Source organism: Ambystoma mexicanum, chromosome 9 (genome assembly GCF_040938575.1).
Source record: "Ambystoma mexicanum isolate Mex_15411 chromosome 9, UKY_AmexF1_1, whole genome shotgun sequence".
NCBI lineage: Eukaryota > Metazoa > Chordata > Amphibia > Caudata > Ambystomatidae > Ambystoma > Ambystoma mexicanum.
In genome coordinates this window covers 39,995,426-40,005,051 of record NC_090931.1, presented here as the reverse complement: position 1 = coordinate 40,005,051, position 9,626 = coordinate 39,995,426, and positions in this window count along the sequence as shown.

Below are 9,626 nucleotides of genomic sequence, written 5' to 3'. Positions count from 1 at the left end.
TGGTTCATTAAGGTAGGCCTTTAGCCTACCCCAATCCCTGGGGCCTATTTGGCTTTAAAAGAGGGTTGAGCCCTCTTTTGGCAGAGGATCATCTGAAGACTTTGCATTGAGTAACAAGAATAACTAATTTGGACCCTGGCTGAAGGTCCAGTCTGCCTTCATCTTCCACCAGTGAAGGAAGGCCAGGATTTCCAAAGAGAGAAGTAAGACCCCTCCTCTATTCATCTCCCAGGGAACAAAGGGAGATACTGAATCCAGAGGACCCTCCAACAGCTCCAGAACCAGTACCCAGCCAGCACGCATCATTCCCTGCTAGGCAGTGCAAGCAAGCTTCCTAGGTGGGAAGTGACATAGAGTCACTGAACCAAACCCAGGACAAGGCCGGTGCCTGCAACACTCTCCTCAGCTTTGGGCCATCTACCCTAAAGGACGACATGAGCCCAGTGAAGAAACTAGGAGGAGTGCATCGACAAGCATCTACCGACGTCTGCCTTAAAGGACAATTTCGAGCCAGCTGAGCCCCTTGAGCTGCAACGGACTGCACCGCTGACTGTGTTACGTCACAGTCACTAAAGCTGTCTGAGATGCCTCAACCAGTGATTCAGAACTGCCGACCAGCACTGAGACAACAATTCCTGAACCTGAGTCGCCATGTAAACCAGCCTGCAGTTGTCCATCTAGCTTCGCTCGCCGAACTGCCCGCCGCCTGATACCAGCAGGTATGCCTTCCTCAGTGAACGAGATTGTCATATTTAGCTTTGTTATCAGATCTCGTCCCAATATATTGACAGGCGTCTGTCTCGAATATAATAGTGGCACTTTCATGTCACATCCTCCTATAGAAACTGGAAGTTCTTTTGTGAAAGGGGCACGGCTTGTGGCTCCTGTAAAACCTTGGGTATTCATGGTGTCGCCAGATTAAGAAAACTTGCCTTCACGTATACATGAGCGTGTTGCACCCGTGTCTACTAGTAACGAATATTCTTTATCTCCTGTAGTGACATCTACCCTTGGTTCCTTGTCATGGTTTGGTGTCACTGATAGAATGGAACACATCAGGTCTCCCAGTGAGCTGTCCTAGTCCATGTACAATTTCGTCCCACAGTTAGTGAATGGATTTCCTCCATCACCCGTGGCATTTCCTGCTCTAGAGTTCAATAACTGTCCTGTGCCTGTAGTCTGGAAAAGTTGCATCGGAGACTGTTGAGGTTGCCCTTGCGGAAATTGGTCACAGTCTGCTGCAGCTGCAAGCTTTGCTGCACTCTTGGCGCTTGCTGCTGAACAGTGTGATTCTGCGCAACTCCATATCCACCCTGCTGCGAGAACGCAGGTGGATTCATCATCCCCCCCCTCTTGTAAATGGATCATTTTGCTCCATCCCTTGACTCCTGCACATACGCGCTAGATACCCTGTCATCCCACACGTCCAACACATGGCGGTGGTCTGTTCATTTGCCCATTTTGCATATTCTGATTTCCGAATGCATATTCTGAAAACCTCCCTGATTATTTTGCCATCCCCTTTCTCGGTAGCCTCTTCCTCTTGGGCTGAACCCATTATTACTTTGATGGAACTGCCTTTCATTATTGACCTGCTGCGCATTTTCTTTTTATTGTTACTTGTTTTAATTGAAAATCAATTTTTACAAGAATCAAAGAATTTTTCATTTCTGTAAATCAATCAATTTTTCAAAGAAAGTCGAGATCATACGGAAGGGGTGGGTGTTAGAATGAAACGGGAAGGAAGGAAAGAAGGAAGGAAGGAAGGAAGGAAGGAAGGAAGGAAGGAAGGAAGGAAGGAAGGAAGGAAGGAAGGAAGGAAAGAAGGAAGGAAGGAAGGAAGGAAGGAAGGAAGGAAGGAAGGAAGGAAGGAAGGAAGGAAGGAAGGAAGGAAGGAAGGAAGGAAGGAAGGAAGGAAGGAAGGAAGGAAGGAAGGAAGGAAGGAAGGAAGGAAGGAAGGAAGGAAGGAAGGAAGGAAGGAAGGAAGGAAGGAAGGAAGGGTGGGTGCTTCAAGCGTACGATACTCAAGTTGCTGAAACAAATACTCTGTTGGTCTAGAACCCAGCAAGTCCCATTTCTCTTTACAGTTGTAAGCTACACTCAGTCGCTTCAAAGGACACCTTCTCCCGGGCCCCTTGTGCAGACTTTTGTCTTGGCATTCACTCCACTCCAGTGGTCTCTAGTTTCAAGTTCTCAAAGAATTTGGTGACAGTGATCACCCATGTGGTTCTCTCCCCACTCAGTAGAGGTGACCACCATTCGTTTTCATCATAAAAGTGGAGGCCAAAAAGGGTGTGTCGGAAATAAGTTTTTCGCTGCTGTTCTAATGCTTGGCAGTTTAATAGTAGGTGTCTTAAGTTTTCGGTTGACTACTTATTTTTGGCAGAAGCGACGGGATTTTTCATTTTGTTTACTCCTTATGGCTTTCACCTCTTTGGTCTTTAGTAGGTTTAGTCTTATTCTCATGAAGTTTTCTCTTAAGGTTTTGTTAGGAAATTTTAGAAGGTAGTTTGGCGGCTGATTGATCTTATTTAATATTAGAGGACTGTCTTTTGTAAATTTATTTCTGTTAGCCCGATCTTGTGTTAATATCCAATCCTGGATAAGAAGCTTTTTTTTTATTTTAGTCAGATTTTCCAAGAGAGCTTCCTCTGTGCAACTGATTTGATACATTTTCTCTTGTATGTCAGTGACCAATCTTACCATGATCTTAGTGCTGTTTTCCTGAAGTTCTTTTTTGATTAAGCCAAATACGTGAGGACTTGCAGGGTCAATTATCTTCCTGTATAACATGATTCTGTTACGAACTACTATCGATGAAATTGATTGGGTGCTCAACTCCCTCCGAATCGATGCTATAGGTGTTGATTGCGGGAGTGACAGGACCCTTTCCAGAACTTTCCTTCTAGCTTGTCCCACAGAGATTCTGGAAGGTTTGGCATAGCTTCTACACCATAGATCAGACTTGGTATGATTTTGGCCTTATAAAAATTCAGGACCGGTAAGAGGGAAAATCTTCCATATTTTTTGTTTCCGGCTTTAGTCTGAACGATCAGGGATTTCGGTTTTTCCTGTAATGCTTCTTGCATTGGCAAATCTCTTCCACTTGAACTAAGGGTCACACCTAAGTATTTGAAGCTGGTGACGGTGTCTAATTTTTTCCCTTCAATGAACCACTTTGAATTTTCGTTTTTCTTTTTTGCAAGTTCAAAAGACATTGGGCCTTATTACGAGTCACCCGGTATGGAAATAACGGTGGCGGTAAACCGGCCGCCACCGTTATTTCCATACCGGGTGATTCGGAGTCCTGCAGGCGTAGGTGTCATTCCCGCCAGGTCTGACCTGGCGGGTTTAACACCGCCCGCCTGCAGGCAGATGTGGAAACACCGGCACCATCACGAGATGGTGCCGGTGTTTCCATGGTCCCCATTCCCATTGAGTCCTATGGGACTCAATGGGAATGGGGATTTACCGAATTCCGCCTCTGGAATTCCCGGGTCACCGGGGTTGTAATGCCTGGTAATTCCGGGAATCACAGAGGCAGAATGGTAATTCGAGTCCGGCGGTAACCGAGCTGGAAAAACCAGCAGGTTACCGCCGGACTTGTGATGAGGCCCATTATCTTAGTTTTGGCGTTGTTAATTTCCAAGTCGTTTTCTTTGATGAAGCCGGCGCATTGGATACATCTCTGCTAGTTAAAATTGCCTCTTCAACGGCATATTTTAAAAAAAAAATCTGCACTAATTTGGCTTCTTCGCCTTTTCTTGCGTCATTCTTGTAGCGATTTTTCTCTTGCCGTAGCCTGCAATAATGCGCAATGGTCAGTTGTATTTCAGACCATGGCTTAGTTTCAATTCCTACCAACTTCTTGAGCTGCTTCTGCGCCTGTTCTGGCAGCCCTTGACATAGTATTTGGTAATACACGTGTATAGATTTCCCTCAAGATTCACAAGTTTCCAGCACCCATGCGTCTTGAAAATTCTGAATCTAAATCAACAGATCATCTCCCTCTTTCATTTTACGCGTCATTATAGCTCCCATGTCAGAAGTGTCCAGGTATAGCACTCAAAGCACTTTCCATACTGCGGTTCTGCAATTGTTAAACAGCGCTCCGTCATGTGCAGTATTGATGGTAATCACACCGGGGTAACCTGCACGTGTCCAAACATCGCCAGCTCTGTCACCAAGTATGGCGATCAAAAGACCCTTGATATCTCCTATAGCCAACACATTACCTCCCGTCATTTTTTCTAACTCGTGTATCCATTTCCCAGCTCCAGATGTCAACATTGGGAGCTTGTTTTTTAGAGTGTCTCTATCCATTTGTGGCCATGGTATATACTGTGGCCTTGTCCCTCCCTTCTCTAATAAGGAAAACTGTGATGCACTAAACTCCCTTTCTTCTCTCATCATTTGTCTGTCTACCACAGGGCTAATATTCCCACATCACTGTCTGCTTGGCAATGTCCTTAACCTGCTTACTTATGGCAGGGGAGACACCCCCTGCTGACGGTGTGGCAGTCTTTCATGCCGGTCTGACTGTGTCAGTGACTCTGGCACTTTAGATGTGGACGCGGTTGAATCCGACCATTTTATTCCCTTTCCCTTAGATAAACGTTTCTCGCAACCTCACTCTGTGTCTCTCTCTCTTCTCTTTCTTCTCTGTCTTCTCTTTCTCAGGCTTCCCTTTCTTCGTCTGATATTGCCTGTGCCCAACTCGTGTAGCTTCTCTCATTTTCCTCATTTCTATTTAGTATTAGCCGACCTTACGACAGCTCTCCATGTCTGCTGCTGCAAAAAGTGTTGTAAAACTGAGTGCCTTCAAAGCGCTCATCCTTTCCCTGGGGTACTTTTTCTAATCCCATCTCATCATATATCTTATCGATCGTCTCTTTGATACTTCTGGTGTCGAAATCATCTTCTAGATTTACCCTATACGTGCATGGTAGTGAATCATACTCAGGAAAGAACTCTTCTATATATTCCCATTCTACCACTGGATCATGTTTTCTAACCTCCCTTTCCAGATTCTCAAGATCACGTGTTCTCTGTCTTTGCTTGTGATCTATGTCATCATCAAACTCTCTATGTTTCTTCGCTTCCTCTCTAACCCTATCTTCCTCTTTTTTCCTAGTATCTTTTCGTTCATTTGCCCTTCGTATTTCCTCATCTTTCTGTCTTTTTATTCTCTTCTCTCGTATCTTTTATTCTTCCTCTTCTATTCTCCTTTGTTCTATTCTTTCCTGATCATCAGCTGTTCTTTGCTTATTATCGCGTTTTCTTTGTTCTTCCACCTTTTCCTGTTTTCTAGCCTGTTCATCATGGTATAACTGCTCTCGCTTCTGCCTATACTTTTTTCTCGCTCCTTCATCTCTCAATCGTCCTGCCTTTTCCTTATCTCTTCGTTCTTGTTCGTCTCGTTCTCCCCTTTGTCTCATGTCCTCAATGCCTTTACCATCAAGTTTCAATAAAAACTGACCTCCCATCCATTTGTTCTGTGTGAATGCCATCATCTCCTTTCCATCTCTTTACCTCTTCTCTTACTGTACCTAGAGATGTACTTGCTTGTACTTGATCACCTTTTTCCTTTTCACGTCTCTCCTTGTCCCTTGGGACTTTGGAGGTAATATTTCTTTCCTTGTCTTGCTCTAGGCTTTCGTCACTACTTTGCGTAGGTGCTTCATATGACGGGTTGCTATATCCCATTGCTGCTTTACGTTCTCTTAGTGGGTATGATTCTTCATCTTTACTAGCTTTGTTTTTTATTTCAGACAGGGTGGGTGGCGCAGAAGGCTCTTCACCCCCCTCTTTGCATATATTCAGTATCCAATCTAACGGCGGCTCCTCCTCTCTTTCTTCCTGGTGCTTGTCTAACTTTTTTGCCAGTGTACGTGGCTTGTAAATATGTTGTCAAGTGCTGTAGGACCGTTTTAGATAGCGATCCGCCCTGGGACCATGGCATAAACATTTTGTTCCGCACTGTACTGTTTAAGCATAGGTGCGTATTTCGGCAACTGTTTGTACATGTGTATTAACGGAGTGATATCTTCCATGCTTAACTTGTTTATCCCTTATTCAAATAACACTTGCTTATTTTTTCACTTCACTCTTTATTACAATTGCATCTTAAAAATCAACAATACGAGCAAGCACCAATCGTCGCAATTTCCAATCCTGTTTTTTCAACAATATTTTTTACTTTAATCTTGCTAAAAAAAAAACCATCAATCCATGTCATGCAATAATTTCCTTTTACAATCGTGCAATTTTCATACCTTTTTTTCACATAAAAACTGTTTTCGGCTATGACGTCACAATTTTGCTCAAATACATAAAACAAACAGACAAACTCTGGCCAGCCACATGAACCTTATGCTGTCTGTTCTCTCAGACGCATCTTACTCTATGTTTATTCCGACATTGAATTCAAGCCTATCTCTTTCAGATCATCTTTAATCGATCTGGTCTTCTACGTCATCCTATTAACAGGACTTTAGATAAGGGCTTCTGCTAGCGTTATATAAAATCTAGGAACTGAGCATTTACTCTTTATCGCAGCCACACTCACGATAAATCTTTATATTGCTCAGCCACACTCAAGACAATTTCTTTCCCCTTTTATATATTAAACTCTTATTCTGATGTTATTTATTATCCTGCCTCCCTCCGTTACCTTCCCTTTACTTTTTTCCTAAGCCATGTATGCTTTGCCAAAACATTCAGTCTTCTTTACTCACTGTTCGCATGTCTTTCATCTACAGACGCTTGGGATCACCGCCTTTGTTACCGCCTCTCCATGCCACTCGTTCGATCTGCTACTCGGAGAATTGGGAGAGGGTTTGGGGGGAAAGCAAGGAATCCGTCACACCTAAGCTGCAGGGTTTTTAATTAATCTATCCACTATCTACAGTGAGCTTCTCTTTCTATCAGCCGGATGGCAAAGGACGTGTGATATTGCAGAGGACCCGAAGTTACTTATGTCGACGGTCGATAGGTATCTTTATCTAATCTAACCATCTAACTCTGCTTACAAGTGAACTGGATGAACCCCGAACAGCCCTTTAAGATGAGTAGCAGTACCCACGAGATAGATGGGGATGCAGATTCATACTCATGCATCAAATAATTAAGACAACTCAATAGTTTGGCAAAGGGAGTCTGTTTAATGACAAGTTCATAAAACGGGGAGTACAACGAACATTAACAACCGCTTGATCTTCTAGCTCTCTTTACTTTTAGAAAAAACACAGTATTTATAGCAAAAACTCGTCATTGTTGACGTACAACCTGCGCACGTACAAACGCCATTCTACGTGGCAATCTTAAAAACCTAACATGCAATGTGATTGGCTATAGGAAGGTAACTTAACATAGGTACTATATCTGTATATGGTAACGGGGAGAGGGGATTGGATAATGAATGTCAGGTTGGGCAACTAAGCCCTCCCTTCAAAATGGCCACTATGAACGTCACTAAAAGTACAATGTCCCACTGGCTCTACTCACTATAGGACCTTAGATTACATGGTCCACTATCATTGGGTTGGCATCAACCCCACTCATACCTTTCCACCTACGTCTAGCAGCACGCAGAAAGAACATCCAGGTGCAGAGAAGCTTGTCTACACTCCAGCTTCCCACCAATTATGCTACAATCAATCATCACCTCAGTGGTCATGTGTCAATTACTGCTTTGTAGTTCGGCCTTGTGTCTGTTCTGTACTCTGAGAACTTTCAAGGAGTATGGGCATGGCGGGGATCCATGTGTTTGTGTGATAGTTTCACCTTTCCAGCCTGCCTTTGTCACGTGACTGGACACCGTGAAATCGTCTTTTCTCTGTGTCTTTTCGTATACTTGATTTAATTCTACCAGTCTTCTGACGTTTGTGGCTTATCTTGACCTTTCTGAACAGTATCCTCTGTTCACCTCTCTCTTTAATTGTATCCAATGTCGGGCCTTTCCAGTCAGATAAGACCTTGGCTTCTTGGCATAGTCATCCTTTAGCTGAGTTTTGTTCTGTCTTGATTCTCGATTTTCTTGCTGCGACACACTCCATCTGAGGCCTTTTGTAACCTTAGTTCATTTCTGCTTATGTGCGTAGTGGACTTACATTCATACATAAAGTGCTTCTTGGGGTATATACTTGTAAACGTTGGCGCTTGCTGCAATCTATCAACTATAAAGCATAAGCAAGCTTCACGATTTCTTTGCGTCTTGCAGTTACTTGCATCTGTACACGTTTAAACTAACTAAATATCTTCATCATGTATGTGGCATAAGTTTCTTCATCTTGACATCAACTTCTTCACCTTAGGCTCAAGATGTCACTTATCCATGGTATTTCATCTCTTGTCAGTATTCTCCGGTCATTATATCTTCTGTATGTGCGTCAGTCCAATTTCTTATGATGTCACCATTCATCTTCCTTCATTATCTTCTTCGCTTCTTCAGGTATTTTATTCAAACAAACATCATATTGTTTAGAATGTTGATATGGCTTTTCTAATGGATACCTTACTGTCCAGGTTTTCTAGGTATCAGTAAATGAACAGGTGCTTATATCCTGATAGGTACCGGGCAGAGCCCATATGCTGCTCTTTGCTGATTCAACTGTTCTTCATAGGTCACATACTTGGGTGTGAACTCAATAGGCATTGGGAGGGGGGCAACTGGAGTGGGGACGATACTCAACACTTCCTTTTCAACGATGTGTGGTGTGTTTTTTGGTATGCGCACACCGGAGACCTCTCAATTCCACATCACCACTGATAAAGTCAGGAACCGCCTGGAGTCCGCAATAGCGGGGGCCCGAAGCACCGCGAAGGTAAGGGGCAACCGCTCCAGTTAAGAAAAACACCATCGACAGTGAATGAGCGCCTCCATCCTGACGATTCGGTACTCACAAAGAAACACTCAGCGTTAAACAGTGTGATCATCGCCATGTTATGTATTTTCACTGTTCTTATTGCTTATGCAGACTGTTGCAGTGTCTTCATATTAAAAGGTGTTCCTCTTTTATTCTATACCTACCTCAGCATTTTGATATGTTGTTCCGCTGAAGTTTTTCTGCCGGTGGTTCTGATTTCCCTTGGCAGTATAGCAAGGATTCGGGTATACATCTCCTATCCATGTGGTGCGGCCTGCACATATCTCGCTGCGAGCAGGTGCATCTTGGGATATAAAAGCACAGATCTCTTTAATATTCACTCGTGTGATGTGTTCTTTGACCAGCCTCACAAAGCACGCACAGGCAAATGATGGTACACAAAAGGGCCATACATTCCTCCTACTCAGGAACGGCGCGAGTTCTTAGGAAGTGAGACGTGCGCTCATATTTCCACAGTGACTTCTATCCTGCTTGAGATGCGAGTCTGTGGCTGCACTTACACGGCCCCTGGTTACAGATGTGGAAAAAGGCAGCACCTGCAGGGTGGTCATTATGGCTATCATTGGGTGAGCCAGCAGATGACTCCATGTCACTGGGACTCCAGTCTTGGGCTTTACTCTTACAGGTGATCGATTTAACACGATTCCTCACTGTTCTCACCTGTCCTTACTGGAGACTACAAATCCCAGCTGCCTTAGGTTTTCGTAAATAAGAGTCCAGAATTGGAATGGTCTGTCC